This window comes from Cetorhinus maximus, chromosome 1 (genome assembly GCF_964194155.1).
Source record: "Cetorhinus maximus chromosome 1, sCetMax3.hap1.1, whole genome shotgun sequence".
Taxonomy (NCBI): Eukaryota; Metazoa; Chordata; class Chondrichthyes; order Lamniformes; family Cetorhinidae; genus Cetorhinus; species Cetorhinus maximus.
This window is the reverse complement of record NC_135879.1, coordinates 227809516-227823810: the sequence shown is the minus strand read 5'-3', so window position 1 is coordinate 227823810 and position 14295 is coordinate 227809516. Positions and strand designations below refer to the sequence as shown.

General features: G+C 44.6%; 1 protein-coding gene across 1 annotated transcript in view; it reads right to left on the bottom strand.

The window, feature by feature from the left end:
• ctnna2 (catenin (cadherin-associated protein), alpha 2) overlaps nt 1-12449 on the bottom strand; it is a 1502658-nt gene extending 1490209 nt beyond the window's left edge. Inside the window, exon 1 of the mRNA XM_078554361.1 lies at nt 12089-12449. The gene's annotated coding sequence lies outside the window, so the exon portion shown is untranslated. The remainder of the gene's footprint in view (nt 1-12088) is intronic.
• Nucleotides 12450-14295: the final 1846 nt, after the last annotated feature.

Sequence of the window (14295 nt, the reverse complement as noted above, 5' to 3'; positions counted from 1 at the left end):
TACCTGCTGCCCTTGTCCTTCTAGGTGGCAGTGGTCGTGGGTTTGTAAGGTGCTGTCTAAGGAGCCTTGGTGAATTCCTGTAGTGCATCTTGTAGATGGTACACACTGTTGCTACTGTGCGTCGGTGGTGGAGGGAGTGAATGTTTGTGGATGGGGTGCCAATCAAAAGGGCTGCTTTGTCCTGGACGATGTCAAGCTTTTTGAGTGTTGTGGGAGCTGCACTCATCCAGGCAAGCGGGGAGTATTCCATCATACTCCTGACTTCTGCCTTGTAGATGGTGGGCAGGCTTTGGGGAGTCAAGTGGTGAGTTACTTGTCTCACGGTTTCTAGCCTCTGGCCTGCTCTTGTAGCCACAGTATTTAGAGAGCTAGTCCAGTTCAGGTTCTGGTCAATGGTAACCACCAGGAAGTTGATAACGAGGGATTCAGTGATAGTCATGCCATTGAATATCAAGGGGCGATGGCTGGATTCTCTCGTGTTGGAGATGGTCATTGCCAGGACTTGTGTGGCACGAATGTTACTTGCCACTTGTCAACCCAAGGCTGGATATTGTCCAGGTCTTGCTGCATTTAGACATGGGCTGCTTCAGTATCTGATGAGTCACGAATGGTGCTGACCATCGTGCAATCATGCAGTGAACATCCCTACTTCTGACCTCACGATGAAAGGGAGGTCATTGATGAAGCAGCTGAAGATGGTTGGGCCGAGGACACTACCCTGAGCAGCTCAGGATTTGAAAACAGAGGAGAGAAAATATTATGAATTACTGTGGAGGTTTAAAATTACCTAGGACAAGGAGATACTTGGTGCAGAGACCGAGAGTGAAGCAAGGTGAGATGCTCTAGAGGAGGAGAAAGTGCCCGAAGAATAAGGGAATAGTGTGGCAGAAGCAAGCAATGAAAGCTACAGGCAGGCCAAGAGGCTTCAATTAAGGATAAGATGTTATCACCACTTAGCCAAGTTTCCATAATGTTGATGCAATCATCCACAATAAGCTCCTGGATTGCAAGGGCTTTGTTCACAAGTGGGGATGGTTCCTTGATGGGGATACAGAGAGGGGCAGTAAAAGCTGGACCACTGGCAGTGTCCTTAGGATCTACTCTGGGAAGGGCAGGTTGCACTGGGAGGAGATTGACAAAAATCAGCCCCCAGCTAGCAAGCTGCAGGAAGGTTGGCAGGAGAGTAGGATCAGACAGTTGTGGCTGCTGTTCAAGAGAAAGCAGTGATGGAGTGCCTCGATGGACCCTTCAGGGAATGCCAAGAGAGGTACAGATAGAAGTCGTAGGCTTATCTAACGGGGAGTCAAACCTGGGATGGCTGTAGGAAGATAGGAGTACTGAAAGGTTGGATAGGGATTGAGAAAGGCAGGGTACCAGAGAGAGGAGACATGAAAGACAGTGTAATAGAAGAGAAGGGTCCAGGGAGGATAGAGATAAGAATTAAAGTGAGGGAAGAAAAAAATAAAGTGGAAATGGAGGTGATGGGTTCAGGTCCAGAATGACGGACAAGTGGCTGATGCAATTTAATATGGATAATTGAGTAATAGTTTTTTATGAATATGCACTCACTCCATAGAAAAATGGCAATGGAGTGGATGAGACACTTTTGAGGTTAAACACAATTATCTGAAAGTCAGTGGAGATATATAAAGCCATAAAAATACAACAACCTTAAGGTTTAATAAAAAAAGGGTCACAGAGGACAATAGTTAATTAATAATTTTATGTAATGTATTGGTTGGGCCAGTTAGCAGCAGCGTGTGCGGTTTTGGTTATATTTTTAAAAAGAGGATACTAGAGCCAAAGAGAGTACATAGCATAGTTTCACCAGTATGTGCCAATGATAGGAAACTATAGTTATGAGCAGCAGCTTGGGATATTCCCCTGCCCGCCACCCCCCCTCATTCTTTCATGAATGTGAACTTCACAGCAAGTCCAGGATTTGTTCCCAATGCCCAATTGCCCTAGAGAAGGTGGTGATGAGATGCCACCTTGAACCACTGCAGTCTATCTAGTGTAGGTTCACTCAAAGTGCCATTTCGGAGGGAGTTCCAGGATTTCAGCAATATTGAAGGAACAGCGATATAGTTCCAAGTCAATATGGTGCGTGAACTGGAGGGAAACTTGCAGGTGATAGTGTTCCCATGCATCTGCTGTCCTTGTCATTCTAGATGGTAGAGGTCACAGGTTTGAAAGGTGTTATCGAAGAAGGCTTGGCGAATTGCTACACTGCATCTTGTAAATGGTACACACTGCTGCCATTGTGCATCTGTGACAGAGGGAGTGAACGAGGTGCCAATTCAGCAGGCTGCTTTTTCCTGCAGTGTCAAGCTTCTTGAGTGTTGATGGAGCTGCACTCATTCAGGCAAGTGGAGAATATTCCATCACACTCCTGACTTGTGCCTGGTATATGGCGATCAGGCTTAGGTGAGTTACTTGCCTCAGGATTCCGAGCCTTTGACCTCTTCTTGTAGCTGCAGTATTTATGTGGATAGTCCAGTTCAGTTTCTGGTCAATGGTAACCCCAAGATGTTGATAGTGGGGGATTCTGCAATGGCAATGCCATTGAATGTCAAGGGGTGACGCTTAGATTCTCTTTTGTTGGAGACTATCAGCGGCAGGAGCGAGATTGGCCCTGGGTGAAAACAGCATGGAGAGAGTGTGAATAAAGAGTGGGGGAGAGAGAAAGAGGCCCCCAAATGGCAATTCAAACCAACACGGAAAATACAAAGTGATGTCACAGGACAGCATGCAGGTGATTGGCTGGTAGGTATTTCAGCTTTTAACTTTTAGATTTAAATTAGCAGCTCAGTAACTACCACCTATTATTAAATTAGTAACTTAACGATAGGGAGAAATTAAATAAATAACAAAGGTGAAACAGCAAAAAAGAGCAGCAGAGCGGAATTTACCTGCGAGGGACCCAGACACTCGGCGGCATTGGAATTCAGGACAAGTGAGAGAGATGATGGGTAGGTAGTGGGTATGTTTTTTTTTCCACTTTAAAGCAACATTACAGAATGTAAGAGTCTCAGCATTTTTTTTAAAAGCAAAACAAAACAGTTTTCTACGTGGCTTAAATTTAAGGAAAGTCTTCTAATTAAAAACAAACAAAAAGTATGGCAAGGGAGCTCAGTCCCATGTGTTTTCCTGCCTGCAGCATGTGGGAATTCTTTGACACTCTTTGCAGTTTGGATGACCACAAGTGCAGGCAATGCCACCGGCTTGACCAGTTTGAGCGGCGAGCTTCGGAGCTTCAGCGTCAGCTGGAGTCACAGCAGCGCATCCACGAGGCTGAGGGTTACGTGGATAGCACATTTTTAAATGTGGTCAGTCCACAGCTTAAAGATATGCAGTCAGAGAGGGAATGGGTGAACACCATTCAGGAGAAGGGAGGCAGGAAGGCAGCCAGGAAACCCCCAGACTGCATCTCACTCAAGAACCGTTTTTCTGTGTTGGAGAAAGGTGAGGGTGAAGATTCTTCTGCAGGATGCAGCCAGAGCCAAGTTCATGGCACTGTGAGAGGCTCAGCTGCACAAGGTGGGGGCAGGGGGGGGAGAGAGAGAGAGAGAGAGAGAGAGAGAGAGAGAGAGAGTGAGTGAGTGTGAGAGAGTAAGAGTGCAAGAGCAATAGTGGTAGGAGACTCAGGTGAGGGGTACAGACAGGCGTTTCTGTGGCCGCAGACGTGACTCCAGGATGGTGTGATGCCTCTCTGCTGCCAGGGTCAAGGATGTCACAGAACGGCTGCAGCGCATTCTGAAGGGGGAGGGCTAACAGTCAGAGGTCATGGCTCACATGGGTACCAACGACATAGGTGGAAAGAGGGATGAGGTCCTGCAACAAGAATTTAGGGAGCAAGGTAGCAGATTAAAAAGCAGGACCTAAAATGTTGTAATCTCTGGATTACTCCCTGTGCCACAAGCATGATAATGGGCAAAATTCTAGAGTCCATTATAAAAGATTTAATAGCTGAGCACTTGGAAAACAGTGGCAGAATCAGGCAGTCAACATGGATTTACGAAAGGGAAATCATGCTTGACAAATCTATTGGAATTTTTCGAGAATGTAACTAGTAGAGTTGATGAGGGGGAGCCAGTGGATGTGGTTTATTTGGACTTTCAGAAGGCTTTCGACAAAGTCCCACATAAGAGATTAGCGTGTAAAATTAAAGCACATGGGATTGGGGGTAGTGTATTGAGATGGATAGAAAACTGGTTGGCAGACAGGAAACAAAGAGTAGGAATAAACGGGGCTTTTTCCGAATGGCAGGCAGTGACTAGTGGGGTACCGTAGGGATCGGTGCTGGGACCCCAGCTATTCACAATATATATTAACGATTTGGATGAGAGAGTTAAATGTAATATCGCCAAATTTACAGATGACACAAAGCTGGGTGGGAGGGTGAGCTGTGAGGAGGATGCAGAGATGCTTCAGTGTGATTTGGACAAGCTGAGTGAGTTGGCAAATGCATGGCAGATGCAACATAATGTAGATAAATGTGAGGTTATCCACTTTGGTAGCAAAAACAGGAAGGCAGATTGTTATCTGAATGGCTATAAATTGAGAGAGGGGAATATGCAACGAGACCTGGGTGTCCTCGTACGCCAGTCGTTGAAGCATGCAGGTGCAGCAGGCGGTAAAGAAGGGAAATGGCATGTTGGCCTTCATAGCAAGGATTTGAGTACAGGATCAGGGATGTCTTGCTGCAATTATACAGGGCCTTGGTGAGACCACACCTGGAATAGTGTGCGCAGTTTTGGTCTCCTTATCTGAGGAAGGATGTTCTTGCTATAGAGGGAGTGCAGCGAAGGTTTACCCGACTGATTCCTGGGATGGCGGGACTGAGGAGAGATTGAGTCAGTTAGGATTATGTTCGCTGGAGTTCAGAAGAATGAGGGGTGGATCTCAGAGAAACCTTTAATATTCTAACAGGACTAAAACAGGGTAGATTCAGAAAGGATGTTCCCGATGGTGGGGGAGTCCAGAATCAGGGGTCACAATCTGAGGATATGGGGTAGACCATTTAGGACTGAGATGAGGAGAAATTTCTTCACCCAGAGAGTGGTGAGCCTGTGGAATTCGCTACCACAGAAAGTAGTTGAGGCCAAAACATTATATGTTTTCAAGAAGGAGTTAGATACAGCTCTTGGGGCAAAAGGTATCAAAGGATATGGGGAGAAAGCGAGAGCAGGCTATTGAGTTGGATGGTCAGCCATGATCATAATGAATGGTGGAGCAGGCTCGGAGGGCTGAAAGGCCTACTCCTGCTCCTATTTTTATGTTTCTAGTGAGCATAGGAATAGGAGGATAGAAAGGCTGAATGCATGGCCAAAGAGATGATGCAGGAGAGACGGCTTTATTTTCCTGGATCACTGGGTCTGTTTTTGGCAAAGATGGGGCCTGTACAAGTCGGACGGGTTCCACCTGAGCCGGAACAGGACCAACATCCTTGCAGGCAGGTTTGCTAGTGCTGTTGGGGGAGGGGAGGGATTTAAACTAATTTGGCAGGGGGATGGGATACAGAGTGGAGGTACAGTAGGGGGTGATGCACAGCCAAATATAGAAGAGAAACTAAGTCAGTCTGGGAGGCAGACCAAATATAGACCTGTTAAGGCACAAGGGAATAATGCAAGGCTGGATTGCATCTATTTTAAAGTGAGGGATCTTACAAGTAAGGGTATTGATTAACACATTGGAATATGATTTGTTGCTATCACAGAGACATGGTGGAGGGAAGGGCAGGGCTGACAGCTCAATATTCCAGGGTATAGAATCTTCAGGCATGATGGGGTGGGGGTGGAGGGTGGCAGGTGTAAAAGAAGAGGTGGCAGTGCACTATTGATCAAGGAGTCAATTACTGCAGTAAGGTGGGATGGTATCTTAGAAGGTTCCTCAAGTGAGGCCATATGGGTAGAACTTAAAAACAAAGATCACTTTGTTTGGAGGCCTATAGTACACTCCCAGCAGTCAGGGGGAGATAGGGGAGCAGATATGTAGGCAAATCTCAGAAGTTTAAAAATAATAGGGTAATAATAGTAAGGGATTTCAACTTTCACAATATTAACTGGGATAATCTTAGCATGAGAGGCTTAGAGGCAGCAGAATTCTTAAAGCTCCAGGAGAGCTTTTTGAGCCAGCACATAGAAAGTCCTACAAGAGAAGGGGCGGTACTGGACCTAATCTTAGTGAATGAAGCCAGGACAGTGGTAGAAGTGTCAGTGGGGGAGCATTGTTCAGGGATAGTGACCATAACTATCTTAATCTTAGAGTTATAGAAAAGGACAAAGATGACTGGAAGTAAAGGTCCTGAATTGGGGAAAGGCCGATTTCAATATGATAAGACAGGATCTGGCTGAAGTGGGCTGGGAGCAGCTACTTGGAGGAAAGTCTACATCAGGCCAGTGGGAGTCATTCAAAAAGGAAATAGTGAATGTTCAGGACCAACATGTTCCCGTAAAGATGAATGGTTGGACCAATGAGTCCAGGGAACCCTGGGTGTCAAGGTATATAGAGGATTGGATAAGGGAAAAAAAAGGAGACTTATGGCAGATACAGAGGGCTGAAAACAGCAGACGTCCGAGAGGTGATTGGAAAGTATAGGAGGGCACTTAAAAAAGTAATGAAGAGAGCGAAGAGGGGGCATGAAAAAACACTGGCGGGCAGGGTGAAGGAAAATCCCAAGGCATTTTATAAATATATTAAAGGGCAAGAGGATATCCAGGGAAAGAATAGGGGCCATTAGGGACCAAGGTGGCAATCTGTGCATGAAGCTGAAGGATGTAGGTGAGGTTTTGAACGATTACTTTTCATCTGTGTTCAATATGGAGAAGGATGATGTAGGTGTAGAAATCAGGGAGGTGGACTGTGATATATTTGAACCAATTAGAATTGAAAGAGAGGAGATATTAGCGGTTTTAGCTGGCTTAGAAGTGGATAAATCCGCAAGCCCAGATGAGATATCCCAGGCTGCTATGTGAGGCAAGTGGGGAGATTACAGGGGCTCTGACACTAATTTTCAAATCCTCTCTGGCCACAGGAGAGGTGCCAGAGGACTGGAGCGCAGCAAATATGGTTTCATCATTCAAATAGGGTAGTAGGGATAAACCAGTTAATTACAGGCCAGTGAGTCTAACATCAGTGGTAGAGAAACTACTGGAAAAAATTCTGAGGAACAGGATTAATCTCCATTTAGAGAGGCAGGGATGAGTCAGGGATAGTCAGCATGGCTTTGTCAGAGAGGAGATCATGTTTAAGAAATTTGAATTTTTTGAGGAGGTGACTAGTTGTGTTGATGAGGGTGGGGCAGATGAGGTATGATCAGAAAGTTCGCAGATGACACGAAAATTGGTGGTGTCGTAAATAGTAAGGAGGGAAGCCTTAGATTACAGGACGATATAGATGGGCTGGTAAGATGGGCAGAGCAGTGGCAAATGGAATTTAACCTCGAGAAGGTGATGTATTTTAGGAGGACTAACACGGCAAGGGAATACACAATGAATGGTAGGACCTTAGGAAGTAGAGGATCAGATGGACCTTGAAGTACATGTCCATAGATCCCTGAAAACAGCAGCACAGGTAGATAAGGTGGTTAAGAAGGCATATGGGATACTTGCCTTAATTAGCCGAGGCATAGAAGAACATAAGAGCAGGGAAGTTATGTTGGAGCTGTATAAAACACTAGTTAGGCCACAGCTGGAGTACTGTGTGCAGTTCTGGTCGCCACACTATTGGAAGGATGCAATTGCACTGCAGAGCGGATTCACTAGGATGTTGCCTTGTCTGGAGCATTTCAGCTATGAAGAGAAACTAAATAAGCTAGTGTTGTTTTTCTTAGAGCAGAGAAGGCTTTGATGGGGGGACCTGGTTGAGGTGTACAAAATTATGAGGGGGCATAGATCGGAAAGAACTTTTCCCCTTAGCAAAGGTATAAATAACCAGGGGGCATAGATTTAAGCTAGGAGGCAGAAGGTTTCAAGGGGATTTGAGGAATTTTTTTTCACCCAGAGGGTGGTTGGAATCTGGAACACACTGCCTGAGGGGGTGGTAGAGGCAGGAAACCTCGGAAGTATTAAGAAGCATTTAGATGAGCACTTGAACCACCACAGCATACAGGGCTACGGGCCAAGTGCTCGAAAATGGGATTAAAATAGATAGGTGTTTGATGGACACGATGGGCCGAAGGGCCTGTTTCTTTGCTGTATGACTCTATGACTCATTGCCTGGCGCTTGTGGTGCAAACATTACTTGCCACTTGTCAGCCCAAGCCTGGATATTGTCCAGGTCTTGCTGCATTTGGACATGGACTGTTTCAGTACCTGAGTCGTCATAAATGGTGCTAGACATTGTGCAATCATCATGCCCCTCATAATTTTATACACCTATGTCCTGCTTTTTGTGTATAGGAGACAACTGGGCAATTTTCCACATTGCCGTATAGATGCCAGTGTTGTAGCTACTCGAAGTGATTAACGTACAGACTTTCAAGGGAAAATTGAGTTAAGATTTGAAGACAAGGAAAATACAAAGTTATGGAAAAAGCACAAGTCAGTGAGGTTAGTTTTAGGTTGCTCTCGCCAAGTGTCAGCACAGATATGACAGGCCAAATGGCCCATTTACTTGTTACAAACTTTTACAGTTCCAAGAGGTGGCTACGTGGACACTACAGAGCAAAAGAATATTTGCTGACTGCACTGAGCAGACAGGAATGAAATTAACAACATGGCTCGATCATGAAAGAGGAAATAATTAACAGTTATTTTGAAAGGTACAAAGAAGTTTAAGTGGTTGAACAGGGCACACTGTACAGGACATTGCTGGTGACTTTGACAAGGACAGGTCATTACTGAAAACACCGAGAATTCAAATGATGAAGAGTGGTAGCGCAGATGCATATGAAGTTTTTTTCTTAGAATGAATGTAAGCATGTCAGTGAAGAAGGAACAGTTAGAGTTGCACTTCCATTCTTTAGATCCACTGATCAAACCAGCAGTTCAACATAAGGGTTTAAGTTATGGGACCGAATGTATGGTCGCTAAATCTGCCAATGACACCAAGAGAGGCGGGAAAATAAGTTGTCAAGAGGAGGTAGAGTGTCTGCAAAGGGATACAGGAAGATAAAGAGAGAGTGGGCAAAAATTGACAGATGGAGTAAAATTCAGGAAAATGCAAACTTGTCCACTTTGGTAGGAAAAATAGAAAAGCAGTATACTACTTAAATGGAGGATGATTGAAGAACTCAATGGTACAAAGGGATCTGGGTGTCCTGGTGCATAATCACAACAATTCAGGGTGCTGGTACAGCAAGTGATTAAGAAAGTAAATAGAATGTTGGCATTTATTGCAAGGAGAATGGAATATAAAAATAGGGAAGTTTTGCTGCAGCTGTTCAGGGCCTTAGTGAAACCACATCTAGGAAACTGCATGCAGTTTTGGTCTCCTTAGTTTAAAAAATATATAACTGCATTAAAAGCAGTACAGAGAAGGTTCACACAACTCATTCCTTGGATGAGGGGCTTTTCTTATTATGAAAGGTTGGAAAGGTTGGGCCTATACCCATTGGAGTTTACAAGAATTAGGTGTGATCTTATTGAAACATACAAGATCCTGAGGGGATTTGATAAGGTGGATGTTTCCATGTGTGGCAGGGTCTAGAACCAGGGGACACAGTTTAAGCTCGAGGTCTGCCATTTAAGACGGAAATGAGTTGTTTTTTTTCCCCCCAGAGGGTCATTAGTCTGTGGAATTCTCTTCCCCAGAAAGCAGTGGAGGCCGAGTCACTGAATTTATTTGAGGTAGAGTTAGACTGATTTTTCGATAGAAGGGGGTCAAGGGTTATGGGGAGCAGACAGCAAAGTGGAGTTGAGACACAACCAAATCAGCAATGATATTATGGATTGGCAGAGCAGGTGCAAAGGGTCAAATGGCCTCCTTCTGCTCCTAAGTCCTATGTTCCTAGAGTAGTTATGGTAAGCTGTGCAAAATCATGGTTAGACCGCACAGCACTGTGCACAGTTCTAGTCTCCATATTATAAAAGTGATACAGAAGCACTGGATAAGGTACAAAAAATAATTTATAAAGATGATACCAGAACTGAAAGGTTACACTTATCAGGAAGGAAGGACTAAACTTTCTGGGACTTTCATCTAGAAAAGGGAAAACTGAGCAGTGAACTGATAGAGGCCTTAAAAAATTAAGGGATTTGATCATTTGTCTCTGTCTGCCCCGTTTCCATTTGTGGGGAAGCCCTAAACTAGGGATCATAAATACAAGCTATTCATTAAAAAATCCAATAAGAAATTCAGGAGAAATTTCTTTACCCAGAGAATGTTTATAATGTAGGACACAAGGAGTAACTGAAGCGACGCACAAGGACTACAGCAGTTCAAGAAACCAACTCACCATCACCTCATGGGCAATAAACACCAGTCTTGCAAACAATGCTCACAATCCAATAAAACAAGGACAAATAAAATAAAGAGGGAAAAGGAAATAGATGATTATGCTGATAAAAGTTAGATGAAGAGGGACAGGAGGAGGCTCCTGTAGCATAAATACTGGAGTGGGCCAGCTGGGCTAAACTGCCTATTTCTGTGCTGTACATTCTATGTACACATATGCACTGGTAACTTAAAAAATTGCTTGAGTTTCATCTCGGAGCCAAGTGCATAAATGGTTCCGATCTTAATCCTCCTCAGAACTGTCTCTGGAATTCTTCCAGAACATCCTAGAAAAATGCCCCACTGTGCTGACAGAAATAAGGTGAAATAAGATACAGCACATATTGTTCACCCAGGTAGACAAGTTGCAACCATGACATTTACAGCAACTGGCCAGCCAACAAAACATTCATCATCCTGGCAGGGAAACAGAGGTTGCATCCCATGTTTTCAAATCATGAAAAGATGCAGCAGATTGTACTGCATTTAAACCATCATTCAATAAGTGATCAGGAAAAAAAAAGTCTACTTTGATTCCAATAAGGTTCTTAATTTTTGCTGAAAAGTTCTGTTCCTATCAAACTTTCTAACCCATGAAGAATTATGGTTTTAAAATGTAACCCATCCGTGTTTCTTAAAATAAGCAGTTCTTTCTGTAATCTGTTTCGCTTTTAATCAGGAGAAATGTCATTCCGAATTTAATGTCGAAAACTCCGAACTTTACAAAAATTGGAGGTGGGAATAAAATGAATTTTTTAAAAAAGCCATTGGATTTACCGGGAGGGTGGAAAAGGTTTCTTTAAAATTAAAAAAAAAAGGATTTTCCTACACAACCTGAAAGGTATCACGGTGAAAAGTCACCAGCAGATGGGGAGTGGATGGATCAAAGAGAGAGAGAGAGAGATGGAGAGAATATTGAGCATCCATCACATGCCGAAATTCTAAGCACTTGGTTTAAAAAAAAAAGCACCCCGGTAACGTCGCGGCACATTTCTCACCGCCATCGGCATAATTAACTAAACATCAGCAATAATAATGATGAGGGAAATGTTGTACAAGGATTTCCCCCATATCACCCAAAACGGCCGCGGCCTGTACCACTCCGAGAGGCCTGGCCAGCATTCGGTGAACATTATTTTTTTTTCCAAAATAAAATCAAAAAAAAAACAAATGTCGGTCTGCATGTAAATATGTAAAATAAATAAATAAATAGCATTAAAACCCCGTTAGGCAATATCATGCGGCTTGGGATGTTGTTGGGGATGGAAGATGCTCTTCACAAGGGAAATGTTCTACAAAAGGGAGAGATTTTTCCAGCACATGCATTAAAAGAGAAAACTCCACATTATCGCTCTTATTGCAAAAAAAAAAGTTAAACCCAGCATTGTGCAATTAATAAACCTCTTAAAATATAATTTCGGGGCTTCAAAACACACCTTGGGAAGGAATAAACCTCACTTTGAGCAAATGCACAAATTATGACTTTTGATTTAAAAGCCAAAAGAGGTCCAAGTATTATAAATTTCTACCTCTATACTTTTGCTTTATACCTTCAGGTACAAAGAGTGCACAACACAATACGTGAATGCAAACAAAAATAAGAACAAAAGACTGAGAAAAGGTTAATTTGTAAATGAACTCCAATACGCACCTGCCGGTTTATTTTCTTTTTTTTAGCTTCCGAAGTGGGAGTAGAGTAGTTGTGTTTATCCGTTCGTTTCTTTCAGGGATTGTTGCTCTGTGATTTGAATCGCTTCTCTCTTGGTGTCTATGGTGATGGAGAGGGTGGCGGTGCTAACAATAATGCAGAGAGGCTCACAGCTGCTGCCTGCTACCGTCCTTCGGCAATCATACAGACAAAAAAAAACGCTACTACACAAGAAAGATGTCGCTGTCCGTTTTTTTCCCCCCTCTCTCTCTCTCTCACACAAACTCTGCCTTGCCAGAGGGATGGATGAAAGAGTGAAAGACCGTGCGTCTTGACACCAGCCGCTGTCACTGACTCTGCCCCCCTCACCAGGAAGCCACTCCTCCCGGTGGCAGCTGCCAGACAGTGAGCGCCTCAGGTCCCGTGATGGCGGGGAGGGAGGTGGTGGTGGGGGGGCGGGGCTCCGGCGCCGGCCACGCCCACCAACCCGCCCGGCCAGCCAATTGGGCCCCGCCCCACGCGCCCTTGTCCTATCAAGAGTCGCCTCGCTCTCACCCGGCCCCGCGCGCTGAAGGCACGAGCTCTACTCGCCCCATCGCCGCCGCGCCTTTGCCCCGTCAGCGTCGTCTAACGCTCGATGTTCTCGAGCGAGCCCACGCAAGGTGAGGTGAGGTTTAAAGGATAACTGTCGTTTCTACCACTGCCCCTGCCCCCGCGGCCGCCCCCTCAACGTCTTTTTGGGAGCATCGGACCGCTCAGTCGCTCTTCCCACCCTGGTTTATCAATGCTCATATCCTTGTGTTTAGTGTGTGTTCATTTTTGGTTTTAAAAACAATCCGGCACCTGTTCCCTCTGGTGGCACACCGTCCGCTCACCGCCAAGCACTATCTGTGGCCCTCTTCCTATTCCTGCCCCTTCGCGCATCGTCAGAAAGTACAGCGTGAGTTTTCACATGTAGCCCGATGACACCCAACTCTACCTCACCACCTTCGACTCCTCCACTGTTACTAAATTAACTGTGTGCTTATCTGGCATCCAGTACTGGATGAACAGAATTTCCTCCCAATTAACTACTGGGCAGACTGAAGCCATCCTTTTCGGTCTCCGCTCCAAACTCTGTTCCCAAGCTGCTGATTCCATCCCATTCCTGCCAACAGTTGAAGACTAAACCAGCCTGTTCGCAACCTTGGTGATCCTGAGATGTGCTTCCCATCACATAATGGCACCGTCATGAAGTCTGCCTATTTTCACCTCTGCAACGCCACTTGATGCCACCACGCCTCAGCTAATCTGCTGCTGAAACCCTCATTCACTTTATTACCTATATACATTATTACACCAACATGCGCCCGGCTGTTGCTTTACATTGCCTAATGTTGCTTTATTTGGTTCGGTGTTATATTTTATTTTACAATGATCCTGTGAAGCGCCTTGGAACTTTTAATTACATCAAAGCCGCCATATAAATATAAGTTCGTTATTGTTGTTGTTGCTTTGGTACATCAACAGCAGAGGTAGATAGATTATTGTTAGGTTAGGCAATCAAAGGTTATCGGGGGTAGATGGGAATGTGGAGCTCAAAACACAAACGGATCAGGCATGATCGTATTGAATGGCAGAGTAGTCTCGAGGGGTTCAATGGCCTACTTCTGCTCCTATTTCGTTTCGTGTGTTAACATAAGAGCCTAAGAAACAGGTACAGGAGGAGACCATCCGGCCCCTTGAACTTGCTCCACCATTCAATATCATCATGGCTGATCTTGTTATGTTTCGATTTCCACATTCCCATCTAACCCCGATAACCTTTGATTCCCTTGCATAACAAGAATCTACCTACCTCTGCCTTAAAAATATTCAATGACCCCGCATCCACCTCCTTCTGAGGCAGAAAATTCCAAAGTCGCACAACCCTCTGAGAGAAAAAAATTCTCCTCATCTCTGTCCTAAAAGGCAACCCCTAATTTTAAAATAGTGCCCCCTAGTTCTGGACTCACCCACAAGATGAAACATTCTTTCAACGTCCACCTTGTCAAGGCCATTCAGGATCTTGTATACTTCAATCAAATCACCCCTCTCTTCTAAACTCCAGTGGAAACAATCCCAGTCTGTCCAACCTTTCCTCATAAGACAAACCACTCATTCCAGGTATCAATCTAGTAAACTTCCTCTGAACCGCCTCCAATGCATTTACATCCTTCATTAAATAAGGA